This window comes from Perna viridis, chromosome 3 (assembly GCF_037379345.1).
Source record: "Perna viridis isolate PV_CMFRI_1.1 ecotype Kerala chromosome 3, ASM3737934v1, whole genome shotgun sequence".
NCBI lineage: Eukaryota > Metazoa > Mollusca > Bivalvia > Mytilida > Mytilidae > Perna > Perna viridis.
In genome coordinates, this window is record NC_142447.1 from 11,532,626 (window position 1) to 11,553,172 (window position 20,547).

Consider the following 20,547-nt stretch of genomic DNA (forward strand, 5'->3'; position numbering starts at 1 on the left):
TGTAATTACTTTCCCTTTAAAATCTTGCAAATGTGGAAAAATATTAAACAATTAAACACACCTAAAATCAGTTCAAAAGGTCTGAGTCCCTTGTTACAACGGAAATAAAGAAGTTGAATATAAATTACACAAATGTACAAACTAAGGACTACTAGCAGTTCAATGACATGCCAGCATCAGAGCAGTTTAAACCTACAGAAAGTAAGGTCACAATCGTATGTTATATTATGTCCCAATTCTTCCAATGCGGGTTTGAGAACCACGGTACATCATAAGTCATACAATAAGTCATTAAATATAGTGTTGTAATTTCTATGCAAAGTCCCTAATTGTGACACAGTAGGACAACCGGAAGCCCCTGCGTTAGAAAATATCTAATCACAGGTGGTTGCTGAGGAAGCCAACATGGCGGCGTTTTTTCAGGAAAATTTTGGGACCCACCTTTTTCCAAATTTCCAGACTGTTACTGCTTAGATAGAAAATCAGACCTGCCTGCTAGAATATCATAACATGGGACATCCGAGAGCCACAACTAGTATAAACTCAGTAGCATAAGAATAATCTTTTAATATCTGACTAAAATTGCGTGCCAAAAATTAGTATTTTTTTTATTTGGCAAAAATCGAAGCGATGAAGGAAGCTTCGTGACTCTCGTAAGGAGTACTCGCAATGAAATCTTCTGATTTCAAAGATTTTCTTGAGCCCATAATCGCTTAAATCCCTGAGGTAACATTTTTTGTACCTAATATGAAAAGTCATCTTTTTTACGAAAATATTCGGGATTTTGGGCCCGTCATGTAAGTAACATTTATTTTCACCTTCTCTCAAGGATTGCGTCCCTTAAATGTTGTTATTTTGTCAATGAGCGTCAGTACCTTCCTCACCGAAATAAATAACTGGATTGCACAGAGTCCATCAGTTTTCAGTACAGTAGCGAATCCCGAGTTTTAGGTAGGAGGTGGGGGCAAAATAAATTTATACATGATGGTGACAAGGAAACGTGAACACCTAAAAACGGATAGTTGACAATAGGGAAGGAAAAATCATCTCTTATATCGTAATTACTATTATCATTATGAATACTAAGATAAAAAAAAAACTGACAAACTTTATCATCAATATTTGCTTTATTCAAAGACAGTTCTGCAAGATATATATCTTTAGTATAAATATAGAAGTCATCATTGTTTAAAGCCAAAATATCGTCCAATTATATGAAGGTGTTATTGATTTTTTCTACCAAATGTTTTTGGAAGAATCTTAAATTGTGATTCGGAACAGTACAGAAAGAGTAATCAAGGGAACCAAGGATCTAGCAGTAATCAAAGGAATGAAATCCCGGGACAAAGACCAGACATGGAAAACAGACATACACAACAAAGAACATACAGTAACTAAAATAATACATACTAAGTAGCAAAAGCAAATGAGCAACTCGGACTCCACTAAAATCAGGGAGCATGGACCAGGTGCACCGGTAGGGTAAGCGTCCTCTGCATTTCTTGAAATTGCCGAACTGCTCATAAAAAGTCAAGTCCAGGGTAGACGAAAGAGGAAAGGAATACTATGACACATTCAACAAATCAGTTTTCATGGCGCAGATGTATACACCGTAACAATCCACGAGTTCACGATGACGACCATAAAACTTCTGTAGTAATGACTTCAATCTTGAAGCAACATAACCATGATTCAGAAGCCTATTTGTTAGAGTTCTAGTGCGATACAAAAAAAATCTGCGTATAACGTATGAGTTGTGATATGAACACTCCATACCCAGGTGCTGAAGGGATGTTGCCACAGATGAAAGGAAATTTGACAATTCTGAATGAAAAGTCATAGCAAAGTTTAGTTAATAGTTTTCCCTTACTATCAATTTCGTTTTAGAATTATATTATATGTTGAAACTTGTTATACAAACATGTTTTTAGAAAAAAGAAAAAAGAAACAGCACAAATGGTCACAATAAAATACAGAAACGGCGTCTTTTTCTTATTAAACTTAATAACAATTCTGCTTTTGATTATTAAAATTTGAAAGGACCACGAATCTTTGAATCTGGTTGTAATAATCTGTATTTAAAATGCAGATAGTTTGCTGTACTTTTACCTTCGATACTTAAGGTTTGTGAAGGCTACTTTACTTATATATAATGTATTACGAATATCAATGTATTTTAAGTGAAACATTTTTTGTTTTCCGTGTTGAATCCTTATACGATGCTTTCGTCGTATTTTAGCCGAGTAAAACATATAAAAAATATTACAAATTATTTACTTACAAAACCAAAGTTTTGTTTAAGTTGATGTATCTTAATTAATATAATGGTGGCCACCACGATTACTAGATGTACGTACCCAATCAAATCATTAGTTAAATCTTATTCTGATATGTTTCGTTATATAGGCAGTATAAAATGTACCTAACAGTGCCACAGAACCACCAGACTGATTGGCACGTCACCACTAGTCGAAGTAATTAATAATCCCGAGGAAATGGACATGGTCGGGATTGTCAGTTATGTGATGCAACTCAAATGATAATCAACAGATATTGATGACCGTACGGTAGAAACACGAATGAGGTTATGAATATGCTAATCTCATTTAATACCTAAAAACCCAGAATTATACAAGTAAATGAAGTGACCACTTTTACATAAGTATCCATGTCAGAGCTTATTGCTTGTTCAAATATCAGATAAAGAACGATGAAGAATGCATACACTAAGCAGGAGGTTAAAGGAAGCACCTACATACTACATACATCTTACATCAAAATGTGTAACATTCAGAAAGCAAAGTGGTAGGATTTCTTAAATGTTTACATTTATTTTATTAAATGTAGATCTATTAAAAGAAACAATTCGTGTACTTGAATATCCTTGAGAGAAAGAAATACGCTTACCTGCCTTAAGGGCTTAACTGAGACGTATTTTTCTAATTAGCATTGACAAAAAGTATTACTTAGTTGAAATTAAAAATCTAGATTATTTTGGGTTTTATTCCTGCATCGTCTTTTTATGTTTCCGCGTTTGTTTCCTGTATTGGTTAAATTTAACCTGAAATCTGATGCAAATAACATAATGATTTTTTTCATTGGCGGTGTTTACTTTTTTACATTTAGCGATTAGTAAAGTAATTGACGCCATATTCTCATAGTTATTCAAATGAAATGCATGTCTAAGGATAAGTTGGTCTCCAAATGCAACATTAAGAGTTGCATTGCAGACTTATAACAAAGAATGGGATTATTTGTTAGAAATCCTTACTCAGATATCGAAATCTTTATGGTTTATATAATTGTTTGTACTTATTAACTGACTTATCAGTCATTACTCAATTTTATTCGTTATGATTTTCTTCATATTACATATATCACCACTATCATCAAGAGTTATAGAAATAAGAATGAATATGATGAAATGCAACAAATACACTAGCGTATAACCTAAATACTAAATAATGAATACTTTTGAAGTCATTAAAAATTCTTCAACGAGTGTAAACACACATCCAATTAATCTCTGAAAGGCTCCAACAACAAAAGTAATAAAATAAAATAAAAAACTATGACACTTCTTCAAAATAAAAATAAAATAAAACAACGGCACGAAGACTTTTTTACCAATATCTTCTGTTGGTGGACAGGCGCGTGAAATCTGCGGTGAGGTTATTCTAGCTCTGTACTACTTCAACTACTCCTCTTTAATTTTAGATTGTATTCATGTTTTGAATAGGTTCTTTGCCACAAGACTAACTGCTTTTTAACACCAAAAATACCTTGATACTCTTGAATTTGATATAAAAAGGGAGCGCCAAGGGCTTGAAACAGTTGATTTGCATCTATAATAAGATATGAAAATTAAAAACGCTTGAAAAATATGCCTTTCTAACATTTAGTAACAAGCATGTTTATCAAAAGTATCTCATTCAACTCGTCGGCATTCGTAAACAACTCTTAACAACTCGTAGATATTCTTAGGTATTCGCAAAAGGAAGTGAATTTTTTAACATGTCAAAATCTTTTTAGAAAATTTTATTCGTAAAGAGCTCGCACGCCACTTTTAACCTTTCGTAAGGCATCTCCAATCGATCGAACGAACTCGATAAGCAGTCACGATAACTGTTTGGTTTGCTGTTTAATACGATTAATTTACGGATGATATCGAGTAGTTAACGATAGTTTTTCGATGGATTTACGGATAACCACAAATTCAATTGAGCACTTTGAAAATTTTATACGATTGAAGGACGAAGAAGGTAAGGTTATATTGCGAGTGGGCGAAGAAGTTGAAAGTATTTTTGGTATAATATTGGCTTATTTCTCTTGAGTCAAGTGTTTAATTGAAGAACGCATGAGGCTATATGGCAAAATGCAACACCATTGAAAAATCATTACCGTTCATAAAACACTCGAAAATAATCCGCAAAGATTCATTTTAAAAGTTGTCGTAAACCATTTATTTATTATCCGTTAAAGCTTGGACCAAATCTCTAAGTAATGATATGAGGCTGACTCAACAGTGTCTGTAGTATCCTTTATCTCAAGTTCTTCAAATAAAGCTATAAAGTCAGCCTCATAAGAGTGAAGGAATGGGTCAACAAGTAGAGGAGCACAATTTGTTGAAAAACGCGTCCACTACACTGGACAAATATGTTGTTGATAAAAAATTAAAGCAAGGTGATTTGGATGCATTTTCCAAAGTATGAGGAATGTCTACCAAGAGCTATATATTTGTAATTAGGTGCACCGTCTTTTTTTTAGTAACTACGATTTATAATGTTTTTGAGTCAGGATTTTCAAAGAGTATTGGGAATAGAAGTATAAAGAGTTGAAAAATCACAGGTTTTAATGCTGTTATATTCTGACAATAATCTTGAATTGATGGTCTCCAGAAAATCGTTCGAATAATTCAGGATCCTCATTGAATTACATTGTAATACAACTACGGGAGTAACAAATGTTGTGGTAAGACTGGAGACTCTCTTTGTCAGCTGTGAGTATAGAAGTTAAAAGTTTTGAAAGAGGTTTGGTGGCACATTTTGCAGATCCTGCTATTTAGCGATGTTTTATGGATTCTTGTAGAGTTTATGAATCTAGTACATAGACGGTAAATCACAATCATCGTCTTTGGTAGAGAGGCCATACAAGGACAGCACAGATTTATGGTTTTCCACTGTCTCTTCTTTGGAGGGTGTAGTGGCTGTATAGGTCTTATCACTGCTATTATTTTCTATGTCTCCCTCTGATAATAAACATTGGATGCAATACGTTTTGCAGACAAAAACAATGTTGTTTTAAACTTTGTCTGCTGGTATATATAAACTTACTACATTCACTATTAATTACTTTCCCCTAAAATGATATGCCTGAAGAATTGGCACATTAAATTGAGCCTTGGTCATTCAAACCATTCCAAAACCTGAATTTTCTCCTTATGGAAAATCAATAGTCATATCTTGTCGCCAAAGTGAACACCTTCATTCAAACCTCCTCCCAAATCTCGATGTTCTCCTTATGGAATTCTATAGTCATACCTTGTCATCAAAGCGAACACCTTCATTCAAACCTTCTCCCAATTCTCGATGTTCTCCTTATTCCTTATGGAATTCTAGAGTCATACTTTGTCATCAAAGAGAATATCTTATGCATTATTGGCTTATTTGTTTAAAGCATCGGCATTTTATAGCTCTTAATGAACATAAATGAAAAATATAAAACATCACGTACTCCTTCTGTGATTATTTTTCATAGGTAGTAATAAACATATTTGTTGGTTATAAAATTAATTAAGGTTTGTAATTATCCTTATAATATCCTGATATCTTCCTAAACAGATCATTTATGTTTTCTGTATAAAAGTCCCTAGGAAATAAAGATAGAGTCGCATACCAAACCAATCCGGTTACGGTTTCGTTTTATTACCTATCCCATAATGGCTACCGCGTGACTAGCTGAGTTTATTAGAGTTAATTACACTTCCTGTCTATGTTGTAACTACCTATCTGTGATGCTTTTATATCTATGACATCCTTTTTGTTCGTCGTTAGAAAAACTACTAGCTTCAACATCTGACAATTATTTTCCTGAAAGTTAATTATGTTATTCTACTTTTACAGAGAAAAACAAGTAAGTCATTACAAAAGATGTGATTCAGCTATTTGTCATCTTAACTTTAAAAATAGGTTTTTGATGTAAAACATGATGACATTTATCTGGGTAATTTAGATTCAACATGAAAAGATCGAAGCATTCTTTGAACGACAATTTTTTTTTTTTTTGGTTTACAGAATTATGTTTTCTTATTTGAAAATGAAGTTCAAACCTTAGTATAGTTACTGAACAGTCGATTTGGACAGAAGTTATGTTAGTCATTTTGCTATGGTCCCTAGAATGAACTATATATTTTCCTAATATTTTTTCTAATGTTATCATAACTGCATCAACATGCCATAACAAAATGTACTAACAGCCCCAAAAATTAAAATCCAAACAAGCACGGAAAGCAAAATTCAAATGTTTCACCATATCATCGCTAAGAAAACAGTCGTAAAACTTGGAATAAGACCACAATGAAGTATATGGCATTTTTCTTGCTATTTACTTCCGTTGATCTTTTATGTTTGACAATTCAATGACAACATTATTCCGGCATACCTGAAGACTTTTGTGTGCCTGTTGTATTAACAACTTGCACTCCTTGATTATCATGATCGTCCTTTCATGTTATCTAAAACGTAGGAAAAATGGACTTCACAGACATCTCGTACCTTTATATTTCATACATATTTACACATCAGCTCGACAAAGACATAACTCTTCGCCAAATCAGAAACGTGATTTTTATGATAAACCTGAGCTCTTATTTGAGCTTTTAAGGCATCTGTCTGTGTTAGACGTCTTTAAGCATAAAGAGCAGTTTGAGTACTTGAATCAATCCATGGTTTGAATACATATGGGGTCTTCCGTAATTCTGAGTACATTTTGTTATTATTCCTAAACTGCAGTATCTATCGATCTTTCTATCTTGTTAAAGGTCTTGAAAAGTAACGAAATAAAGAAAATAAAACTATCCCTTCATTATTCCCCTATCGGCCAAAATATGGAAAAATGTTTACTCTAGATTAAGGTATAACTGATGAGTGATTACTCAAGACGTTAATTTAGAAGTACTTTAACCAATACTTATTCCATTGTGACACTTAAGAAAAAAGAAAATTAATAAAATATACATTAAATTAAGTAATTGAAATTCCATGCAGGTTTTCATAAAATAAAAATAATTCAGAAATCTTCACAGACATGTAAATTCATATTTCATTAACAAAATATTCCAGAACCTACATAAGCTTTTGATAACTAATCTTTATCAAACGATTATTATTTGATGACACTGTTCTGATGATGTGTCATACAATTCATAAGAACCTGAGGCGCAACAAGAAGCTCTCGGACAGCACATAACCGGTGAAGATGAAAACTTAATGTATAGGAGCAAAATGCAGCGTTTTTAATTAGCAGAGTCTGTGAAGTCTTTAATCTAAACTCCTAAACAATGTTATTTAGTGACAACACATCATCTGGTTAGTGATTCCATGGGATTATGTAGGAGTAATACCAACGATACTACCGTTTTAGCAATAGCAATAATTGGAAAAAACAACTTTGAGCATGGGTCAGATAGACTAGAAGAATGACTCTTTTTTGCTGAAAACATTCGATGTTGCTATTGTAATGTGTCGAAACGTATGATATGTTCCCAGTGTAAAAAAGATCGAAAATACACACTGTGAAATAAATTCGGTAATTTTACTCTCGCACTTTTCTCCGGCCAAACCTACAAAACATGTATAACAATCCGCCGTTCACAAAATATAAAATTCATATTGAAAATAGCAATGCATAATGGAGGAAATGTATATAATAAACAGGATAATCAATTGGTTATCGTGAATAACCAAAACATGATCACTCGTGCCAAGAACGCATAAAGATTTAACTCGTGCGCGGAACAAGTTCCGTACATTCGTCAAATCTAGACGTTCTTCGGCACTCGTGATCATATTTTGGTTATTCACTCTTTCCATCTGTATTCCATCTGTTCACTGTATCCATCTGCACCATGAAAACTGATTTATTCAACGGGTGATAGTTTTCCTTTCCTCGTTTGTCTACCCCGGACTTGACTTTTATGAGCAACTCGGCGGGTGTTTGTAGAAAAGCACAGAAAGCTTACCCTACCGGTGCACCTGGCCCATGCTCCCAGTTTTTAGTGAAGTCCGAGTTGTTCATTTGCTTTTGTTACTTTATATGTATGATTTTTGTTACTTTATGTTCTTTGTTGTGTATGTATGTTTTCCAGGTCTTTGTCCCTGGGTTGCATTCTTTTGATTACCGCTAAAACCTTGGTTCCTTTGATTACTCTTCCAATTAATTATCCTATTATGATAAGTTTGAACCTTTTTCTCGCAGTTGTGCAGCTACTGGCATAATGTACACGTAGATGATATGATGTAAGTTATGAGTGTTAAAAATGACGAAAGATTGATAAAAAAATAACAAAAGTATGCATGAATAACAGTGTTTAATATCTATACTATTAATTTGTTAACGCGTCTTTTTTTTTTTGGTGTGTTGTTTCTTAAATACGTGTGGGTAAATAAATTGTCCCTTGAATAGAAAAAAAATCATGTTCAAATTTATTGTTACTTTATACTATCTCGTATTAAAGATATTGAAAAGTGGAAGCTTTATTTAGAACATATTTTGTGTCAAAATAATTGTTTATTCTTGATAATATTGTCAGCAAAAAAAAACAAAAGATGAATTACTCTGATATAAACTTGTTATGTTAGATTGACTAAAAGTTTTTTTTATTTGGGTACATTAAAGGTAAACTATTGAAGTCATTAGTCTGGGTCGACTAATATCCCTGGAAATAATGCATTAGTTATTATACATACATGTAATATAACTATACTTGTTAATTACAGAGCAATAAACAAAATGTATAAAACTGGAACATGAATTTGACTTAGATGGTGTTTTATACAACAACTTGTCGAAATAAAGAAAAAAAACTTATTTTTATCGCTTTATTAATTCTCTATCGTAAAGAATATGGAAAAATGGAATAATATTTACTCTGAACCAAGGTATGACTGATGAGGGATTATTCAAGACATTCATTTAAGTGTTATTTCACCAAACCTTATTCAAATGTAACACTTATAACTTTAGAAAGAAGAAAATTAATATAATATACATGAGACAATTAATTGAAACTTTAAATATTTGACGTAACTTAACATAGAACCGAAACACGAATGAGGCTTTGATCAGTTTCACACATCAAATTGTTTTCACAGCACTATAATTTGTCTTATACTGCAAGAAATATTTAAAAAGTAACGTTTTTCATTAGAAGCGTGCAAAACTTCATATCCATAATACGTTTGTGACGTCAAAATAAATCAAAGTACACCGGTACTGAATTAATTTATATCGATTGTTATGTTTTTTACACCTCAAATAATTGTCAAATTAAAAAAATGGGGATAAGATAAAAGGAAAGAACCGGTATTGACTACAAACGCATCGTAACACAAACTTGTTTTGAATTGTTAGCATTGAACTGAGATTTAAATTCACTATTCTTAATGCGAATGACATTCATTTTTTCATTAAAATATAACAAAAAATCATCTGACATCGAAGCAGGTTCGTTGAAGGTTTACATGGAACACTTAGATAAATGAATACAAAGTTTCCAAGATACCTGCATAATAGAACTGAAAACTGCCAGTTGATCTTTTTTTAGTTTCCAAATTTTCAAGTCGAAATTCAAGTTAGCGAAACAATGTTCAACCTGTTTGTCAAACAACACACTTTGTTTTCAAATATTACCTGTCAGTTCTTAGTTCGTCTAATTTGGCCTTTTTTTTTTGTTGATGTTGCATTTGTATTTTTTTTTTTTTCTTTTTTGTATTTTTTGTTTATTTGTTTGTTTGTTTGTTTGTTTGTTTGTTTTCGTTCAGAGGCATATGGAATAAGAATGTCTTATGTGGCCATAAATAAGAGAAGGTACCCGTTCAGCATGACGTGCAATGCAAAAAAGGTACCAAAGGTACCATGTTTGAAAATGCTGCTATTCTAAAATGTTCGAAACAATGACGGATTCATTATAAAGATGATTTCGGGGGTCTATAAGTTTACATAGAAGTTTGCCAAAAATGAACAAAAAAAGAGACTGGATCCCCTCTCTTTAGGTACCAGTATCGTATTGCATATCCCTGAGCGGGTGTACGTCAAAACATGGATGCCATAAAAATATAGTGCATTTTCTTTTTGCCTCTCTACAAACTAATGTTTTGTCAAAAGACATGAACAATGACTTAAAAAATAGAGCAAACATCACACTGTAAGATGAAGAACTTTTTTAAAAGAAAATCTAACATAATATCATAAAAATGTTCCACTGAAAAGGTTGGTTTGGTGAGTGCAAAACGAAAGTGAAAGTAGGGAAAATGGCTATTTATAGTTCAAGACTACTTTTCTGTCCAATCTTCGTGGAATCACCCTATTTTCTTTGCGGGAAATTATTTTTTCACATGTCCTTAGAAATGCTACATAAGTGAAAGTTTTATTGAATCAATTTACATATTTTTTAAAAAATCCTAAAAATATGCACTTCACTATAGAAGTCTATGGGAAAATTAATACGATACTGAGACCTAGTAAGCCAGTTTTTCAAGTAAAGTTGGATATTCAGCAAGTGGTCTTTACCAGCTGAAAAAGTAGTACCCCAATACAGGTAACACTTTTAAGATGAATTAGCCAACTTTTGAACCTGATTTTTTATGGTAGCTCTGGTTTTTTGCATTTATGGTTAATCTTTACCAAATTTGGAAATGCATTTTGTTTTCATGAATTTGTAGGATATCAGTTCAATAAAATTATTATCTTGACTATTTATGATGAGCATATCTATATTCAGGTAACCTAAAGCAAGTAATACTCCTGCATAAAGGATAGTTTTCAAGTTACAACACATTTTAAGTATGTGGTTAGGACTTGAAAATAGTCATTTTCCATACATTGCCTCTTATATATGAAAAAATGAATATTTTTTTAATTTTTTGTTTTTCTTTCAAATAAATAGCTAAAATGAGTTGCCATATAACTGTGTGGTTGATTTAAACACAGAAATGTCACAAAAGTCATCAGCCAATTTTTTAGTGGACTTTTTTTAGTGGTTCAAATGGACAGATTCTATTGCGGCAAGAAAAATAATGGTGTTTTTTCATATAAAAACTGAATTTTTTCAAAAAGTATCTAAAGCAGACAATTGTTATTATAATATTTATACCAGTAAACTATATTTCTTGCATCATAGCTATCTGTTTTAAAGAAAAAGTCCTTTTCCTGTCACATTGAGGTCCATTTGTATCTGCCTGGGTTACCAAAATGGCTAAAAATCTGTATTTTCTGCATATGAAAAGCTGTATTTTTTTAAAACTATGATATTGGTATAATTTTTTCTGGATTTATTATAATTGAAATGACCATATCTATAGTTTAAAACAGTTGGTTGTACCGGTCATTATACTTTACTTTAAACAAGAGGCTCCCTTGAGTTAAAGACAAAAAAGGAGGTTCGGATATTAATATTTCCATATATGGAACTCACAAGTGGGGATTAAATAATGATTTGGAACTCATAGTACAGCTCATGTATCTACCATGTCAGAATAAACCACAAAGTTGCTTAGTTTGATTAATGCAGCAGCTTTTTATCAAAAGTAATATTTTCTGGCTAACATTGAGATATTAGTCTTATGCCTGGAATAGGGTACCTATATAAGAATTTTAACAGAAAACTCATGTTTGTAGCAGGGCAATGATATTCTGAATTTTCAGTATGGAAATGAATACTCTAGCAGAAAAACAACAACTTTTAGGATTATATTGAAATGTTTATTAGTAATAGGTACCAGTATCGTATTGCATATCCCTGAGCGGGTGTACGTCAAAACATGGATGCCATAAAAATATAGTGCATTTTCTTTTTGCCTCTCTACAAACTAATGTTTTGTCAAAAGACATGAACAATGACTTAAAAAATAGAGCAAACATCACACTGTAAGATGAAGAACTTTTTTAAAAGAAAATCTAACATAATATCATAAAAATGTTCCACTGAAAAGGTTGGTTTGGTGAGTGCAAAACGAAAGTGAAAGTAGGGAAAATGGCTATTTATAGTTCAAGACTACTTTTCTGTCCAATCTTCGTGGACTCACCCTATTTTCTTTGCGGGAAATTATTTTTTCACATGTCCTTAGAAATGCTACATAAGTGAAAGTTTTATTGAATCAATTTACATATTTTTAAAAAAATCCTAAAAATATGCACTTCACTATAGAAGTCTATGGGAAAATTAATACGATACTGAGACCTTTACAGGAATCACAACAAAGTTAGTCAGCATATATAGTTCGGGGTAAAAGTAGTTTATTGGTGTTAATATAATGTAATCAAACTTGATATCTTTATTAAATAATGTGAAGGGGACCTTAGTGTTTGCATTTGAATTTTTAATTGGTTACGCCAGTGAATCTATTTTCCTGTGGCAGTTTAAGCGATAGTTTAAGATGCTAACAGACTTTACAAAGTATAGACTCTGGCGACTTCTATCTCAATTCTAATCTTCGATCTCAATTGATAAAACGTCGGTCAGTGACACGGAAATATAAATACAATACAAGAGAACAATTGTCGCATTGTTACAATCTACAGGAAATGTAAAATACTAAAAAATCAACTAGAAATGTTAATTATTATACAATCAACAAATTTTGAATATAACTATACTAATCAGGGTAAAATTAGTATGTTAACCGTTTATAGTATGTTTAATGAACTGTGCGGTCTTTAATTTATGTTGAACAAAATAATAAAGACAAGTCAATCTACTATATAATATCAAATACTAAGCAAAGTGTGTAGTCACCATGGTGTCGAAAAAAAGACTTACAAGGAAAACTGAAATTACAAACAAAATTAACAAAATTATAAAAAAAAAACAACAAATAATTACGCTAATGATTTTATCGTGTAATGACTTTATAATGTTTACCATTCGTATTTGTATAGACTTAATTTTTAAGGTTTGTATTTCCTCATACTTTTGTAAAGCTCGAAACACAGTATGAATAAAAACATTATGTCCATACTAATATACATTCATTCTTAATTAACAAACAATATTACAAATGCTTGCAAAAAATTAGTTTCCCTCAAAAATGGGTTTGTAGCATTGAATAGAAACCTAGCTGTGATGCTGACTTCAATATATAGAGAAAACATGATATTGACCAAGTTATGCAATGGTTTTTCGATGTTTGTTCTAAACAGGAAACCATTTCGCTTAATGTTTGCAAAATAGGAATAAATAAAGTAATAAATGCCTCAAATGGCCATTTGTCAATTATTAATTTACGCCACTGCACAGTCAAGGGGTGCACAGCTTTTAGATTCGAACTGTCACCAAGAAGTTAATTTCTACAATCTAATTGCATCCGCTATGAATTGCATTCCATAAACCATAAAAGAGGAAAACATTGCCAGTTATGACAAGTTTTAGGTTGTCGTGTATAATAAAGTTGATTAATAAAGCAATCGACGGCTTGTAAAAGAAATATAAAACTCGAATTTCTTTATTGTGACAAATAAAATATGTAATAAATTGCTGTTTTATCGTTTCCCCTTAAACACCAGACCAAATGGAAATTAATGACTTTTCATGCTCTGGTGTTTTAACTGATGATTTAATTTGCATTTTGTGATTAGCAATTGATCGAATTTGACCATAACAACATTTTTATGGCATATTTAGAATTGTGGTTTATCACTTAAACATGATGCTTCTATTAGGCTCAGTAATTGCTTTCTGATGAGAGCTGTATGCTGTTGTTTATAGATTGCAGATATTGTAAGAAAAGGTCAATAGCATCGTTTATTGTTCCAGGAAAGTTTATGTATATGTATATCACATGTTTACACCAATAAGAAATTATGTTCAGGTTTTATCCCAATTTAAGTTTTTATTATTATTATTATTATTATTATTATTATTATTATTATTATTGTTGCTGCTTTGGGTTTTTTTGTGTTGTTTTTTCTGTTTTGTTTGTTTTGTTTTGCTTTGATTTTTTTTCGTTTATTGTTTTACGTTTTGTATCAGCTAAACGTACGAATATAAAAAGGTAGACGACAAGATTAAAAGAGCTTAACACGAGGAGTTAAAAAGAACATTCTTTCACTGCATTCAAGATGAACATTCTTGTTCTTAATAAGATGTTTTCATTTCAAGGCAGAGCACAGTTACATTGATATGATTGATTAAATCAAATAATAAGGTCATACCTTTTTTTCCATTTTCCAGTATGGTCATCAGAAGAGAGAATGTAAGAAAAATATCAATAACTTATTTTTTTTTCAATGAGATATAAAACAATAATATAGTCCTCCAAGATACGAAATATCGAAAGCAGGGTATTCTAATTATCTTATAAATCTGCTATTTCACAATGAGATATTCTTTAAACCTGTATATTCTGGGTATATATTGTATGATGGAGAGAGCGAAGTCATGATATCAGGTATTATCTAATACATAGTATTATCATTTTCATAGAAATCGATTCAAGTGGGACAGCTTCTTCAAAAAAGTATATGTAAACAAAGAACCATACTCACTGAGTTTAATTTATTTTTTGACACAGATTTATCGAGCTTTCATTTGTACACATTACTCCCATTCTATAGTCTATGCAAAACCCACTTATCATCATGTTTAAGGAGTATGTATAGCAATATACCAGTAAAACAATCAGAAAACACGATCATTTATTTAGACATTTAGCTGAATATTGATGCGATTAGGCACTGATATTCATTTTTTTTACATTCGTTCACAATCTTCTAACTACAGTCATTTTTCTCGTCTCATTCATTGTAACTTGGGTCATCATTTCGTCGGAGTTTAGCTTTTGTCTTTAATTTTTCAAACTGAATAACTCTACCGTCTTCTTCTAATTTGATTTTCATGTTGTACTATAAAAGATTAATCAGACATTTGGGAATGAGTAGACGTTATTAATGTCATTAATTAAATCAAATTTATTAGAGTTTGGGATATTTCTGTCTCTAGTTTGATTTATGTTCCCGTCAAAATTGCAGTTACGGCTTCAGTACAAACATAAGATCTTGAAAGCCGACAACATCTTATTCTTTCAAGTGAATATTTTTAAAAGAAAAAAAAACAAAACGACTTTGTGATTTTAACATTGGTACATTGATTTCATTTAATATAAAAATATTCTTTAATTGGAATATTAGCCCATATTTGTTGTGTAGACATTATATATCAGGATCAAAAATATTTCTATGACAATATCACAATCCAAAATCACGATGTATTATTCTCACAATTATACCGTGGTACTATCGGTTTCTACAAAACAAAAAAAAACAAAAAACAATTCAGAAGTAGAAAAGAGTTTTCTATGATCTTATGAGTACTTCAACCAAGCAAACACAAATAAATGCGACAAAGATATTAAAATACTTCTTGTCAGACTATATATCTGCATTTTGATCATGTATAGTAACGGTAAGACAAAAGACAAACTACTTATAATGCCTTTACAAAGTCAAAAAAAAACTTTATACTAAGGAGGTAGACCTAGGGTAGAGGATACAACTCTTACAAATCATCGGAATTTTTTGCATTCAGCATTTTACATCAATCTCGTGTAAGCAACAAAGTAACTTGGGCTGATTTCATTCTGTTTCATATGGCAGCTTGATAGGCTTTGGTTGAAATTGAATATGATACAAACTATCAAAGATTTCAACAGATTCGTCCCTTACCCTAGGTCTACCTCCTTAAATCTAACTGATATTAAATGTCAAGTAATAAGCAAAAGACATGTTTGATTTTTTTTAAATGGTTGCCATTAATATAAACTTGTCCAGAATTGATATACAAGATACCGATTTTTTAACTAATAGTTATTTTTTGTTGTTAATGAATAAGATCAAATATTGATTGTATTTAATCATTCGTATCCGCTGCATTTTACAGTACGAATGCTGATTCCACTGCGTATTACTATTAGGCGGTGTCAAAGTACAGGAAAAGTTCACAGAAGACATCACATTCAGTAATAACAAACAATTTAAAACAAAGACTTGATCAAAAAGCTCGCACACATTTCTATTGTATTCGGTTTGAAAAATTAGTAAGTAAATATTTGATATTCCTATTCTAAGTAATCTATTTTCAAGATCAATAGTGTCATAACCTAAACAAATTGTATTTTTGAGTTTCTGTCGCCTACTGTAAAAAGACATGCGATTCAGAAATTGAAATATCAAGAAGATATTTTATCAGTCTCTATTGAAAACGCTCAGGTCGTCAATAACTGCTTGTATATCTTTTATCAACTCATTTATTGTGCCATCACATGGTATGGTATGTCTTCTTTGTCTGTTTTATTAAGGACGTATCTGGCGATAAGTGATATTGAAGGCGTGGGAGGTAGACAAGATTAAATGGCTGGTATATTAGTAATTCTGGTTAAAACAATGAGGACAAAAATTAGCATCATTCATACAAAAAGCACTATATTTAACTTGTGTAATCTTTTGAGAAATATAGGTAATACCAAAAAGTAGTCATTGCGAACTTGGTATAAGAAGGCATGGTAGAATTATAACTCTGGTAAAACTGCTTTTATGAATATGACATACAACAGAGTAAGAAAATTAAACTTAAAGAGGGCCTGCAGTCCTACCACACACTTGTTACCCCCGTAGTGGTATTCGAAAGATCTTTGGGAAAAATCAGTTCAAGACTATTATCTGAATACAATACCATTAAAACCTATGATTTTCCAATACTGTATCTTCTATTCCACATACTCAGTTAAAATCCCGACTTAAAACATTATACATCGTTGTTTTTCCAAAAAAGATGGTACACCTAGATACAAATATATAGTTCTTGGTAGAGAATTCTCATACTTTGTAAGAAATAATTCCAAATCATCTTCCAAATATACAGAGGAAGGTGATTACAAAATGCTGGAATTTTTAATCGACAACATATTTGTCCAGTGTGGTGGACGTGTTTTTCAACAAACGGTCGGCATTCCAATGGGAACAGTTTGTGCTCCTTTATTTGCTGACCTTTTCCTTCACTCGTATGAGGCTGACTTAATGGCTGATCTGATCCGAAAGAAAGATTATCGTTTGGCTATATCCTTTAATCTCAGTTTCCGCTATATAGATGAATTAGATGTCATCACATCTACCCCAAAGAACTTGACATAAAGGATAATACAAACACTGTGAAGTCAGCCTCATATCTTGATCTACACTTAGAAATCGATAGTAAAGGAAAACTATTGACCAAACTTTACGACAAACGTGATGAATTTTCATTCAGTATTGTCAACTTTCCTTTCATTTGTGGCAACATCCCTTCAGCACCTGCGTATGAAGTGTTCATATCACAACTCATACGTTATGACAGAGCTTGCCGAAACTACGCAGACTTTTTGTATCGCGCTAGAATTAAAAAAATAGACTTCTGGAACAGGGTTATGTTGCTACAAGATTGAAGTCATCACTACAGAAATTTTATGGTCGTCATCGTGAACTCGTGTATCTATCTGCGTCATGAAAACTGATTTATTCCACGGGTCATAGTTTTCCTTTCCTCGTTTGTCTACCCCGGACTTGACATTTTATGAGCAACTTGGTGGGTGTTTCTAGAAAAGCAGAGGACGCTTACCCTACCGGTGTACCTGGTCCATGCTCCAAGTTTGTAGTGGCGTCCGAGTTGCTCATTTGCTTTTGTTACTTTCTGTTCTTTGTTGTGTATGTCTGTTTTCCATGCCTGGCCTTTGTCCCTGGATTACATTCTTTTGATTACCGATATAACCTTGGTTCCCTTGATTACTCTTTAAAGTAAATATAAGTTTCATTGCAGAACAGAGAATAATGTCCAAGCTTACTAATCGATAGACAAATATACCCTACACCCACACCAAAGGCAATCCTTTGTTATGGCGTTTTAACCAGTCAAAACTAAGGATGCCTGAATAATAATATAATACATTGTTATTGCATACTTTCCTAAATATGTCAAGTGATAAGAAACATATCGTTTTTATTCTAGAGTTATTATCAAATGTCTGACATAAAGTGAATAAAAGTCTATAAGTTTTCATTGTTTACAAGAAATGTCTAATTACTTTGCCATATTTCTTTGCCAGTGAGTCTGTAATAAAAAAAATACGGGAAATGTACAATTAGAATAACATAGGCTTGTGTCATAAAATGGTCCATTTTTATCGTCAAAATGAATAATTTGACGCAATTACGTATTCTAAAAACGAGCTTAGGACTTAAACCTAATTACTTAAAAGCTCGTCTTCTCCTAAACAAAAATTTTATTGTTATGCTTAGCATATTGTTCTACAAAGTAATGAAATCAGAAAATTGTAACTGTGTTCAGTACATGTTTACTTTCCTGTTTATATGTATCTACGTTAATTCTTAATATGACTGAATTCTGTAGGATATAAGGAAATGAATGAATAAACCTTAGGTCTAATTAAATGAATCAAATCAACATCATTTTCTCCAACTTTATTTTTCCTTTCAATTTTATATATTTGTGGAAACATTATTATTTGAGACTCAAAATTTTTATAACAAACATTGTCAACTGAAATTTCATGATTATTCTTACTATGTGCAAAGCTATTAAAGGACATCAATTGAAAATATATTTATCAAACCATTATTTCAATTAGCAATTAACTTATGCCCAACTGGTGTATCCATATAGCATATCCTATAGCCACCTCGAGATTGTTTTTTGCAAGAATACTTCTTTGCTTCCATGAAACCTAGGACAATTTGATTGCAACTACAAAGTAAAGCTTGAATAGCCTCAACAACAAATACAACCATTTGGCATTGTTAGTTTCTTTATTCTAAGAAGTCAAATTGGAGATAATAACTAAGTACATGTATGTTAATCGATGTTTAATCATATTTACACATTTGTTGTGACTACTTTCTACAGAAACTAGGCAGAAAAAGGAAAGTTAGATTATTTGCAGGTTGTCACAAATGTCAGAAGAAATTGCTTATGACATATGCTTGACAATAGCATGAAAAGCATATGGTTAAATTAAACTTTTGATATATCGAATGCCACATATTGTTGTTACTGACATAGCTATTTATGAAATTATCTTTGGATTGTTCCAAAGTCTTTATTGTGTGTCAAATCGCATTCAAATTTGTTAATTTCACTCTAGTGAATAAATATTTTTGTTATATAAGAACAATGTCTGATGGTGTTACTGTATTCTGTTGTACCAAGGAAGTTTAAATGCAGGTTTTAGTATGTACTTTTGTCAAGAAGTTTCTTATACTCATTTTTACTTGACTGCACAAATTAATCAACGTTAATGTGAATCTTAAAAATGTTTCAATCACACAATTCAAAGAAAGCGGTTAACTAACATAACGACCATCAATTGTATTATCGAGATCTGTACAAATATGGAAATGTATAAATCAGATACTTTTTATTAGGAAAACTATAAATTAATTGTTATTTCTTTACGTTTTTCCGATGTTGGGGTGTTTCATCAAAGAAATCATACGTGAACGTTAGTTAGGAAGTTCCTGCCATTAACCTTCAAGAAAAAATATCAGCTTTAAATCTACTTTATCGAATCAACTGTATCGTAGGACAAAATTACTGCAGAATCGATGCTGACCAATTTGATGTCTAGAGTAAGCATTATCTACAAACTTGCAATTCTTTAGAGCAAAAAACGTTACAAACTGGTCTTAATGAAAAAGTGAAAGGGGAGAAGAAATTCGTATTGTAACATTTTTAAACTAAGTTGAATTTCAAAAGTATTGTAAAGAAGGTTAGACTTCCTGTCTACTAATACTTTTATAAATATGTATATCTTGAAAGGTTCTTAAATACTGTATTATAACAAACGTGACTGGTCAGGTAAAATATGTTTAATTCATTGAAAGAATCATTTCTCTTGTGCCCCAAGCGGTGAAATAGGGTACCCCTGGCATGTTACATGCTGGGATCGTCAGGCCATAATACGGAAAACCTGACCACAAACCATAGTGGTGCAACGTGTTGGGAAAGATGCCTCGCACGTAAATGAACACTTCCGTGGTATTCTTTCGGAATAGGAACCATTTGGCTCCACCACAGGATGCTACATTGTCCGACCCTATCCCCCTCTCCCTATTTCCAGTGCCAATCAAAATTGTCCACCCCATTATCTTTGTGTCCCATCACATTTTCACATTTTTCATTCCATCATCATTTCATGTTCATTTTGTCATCTATTTCATGTTCATCTCCTGGATATAGCTGAAATATTGCTGCTCGGGCGTTACACTCCAACAATCAATCAATCAATC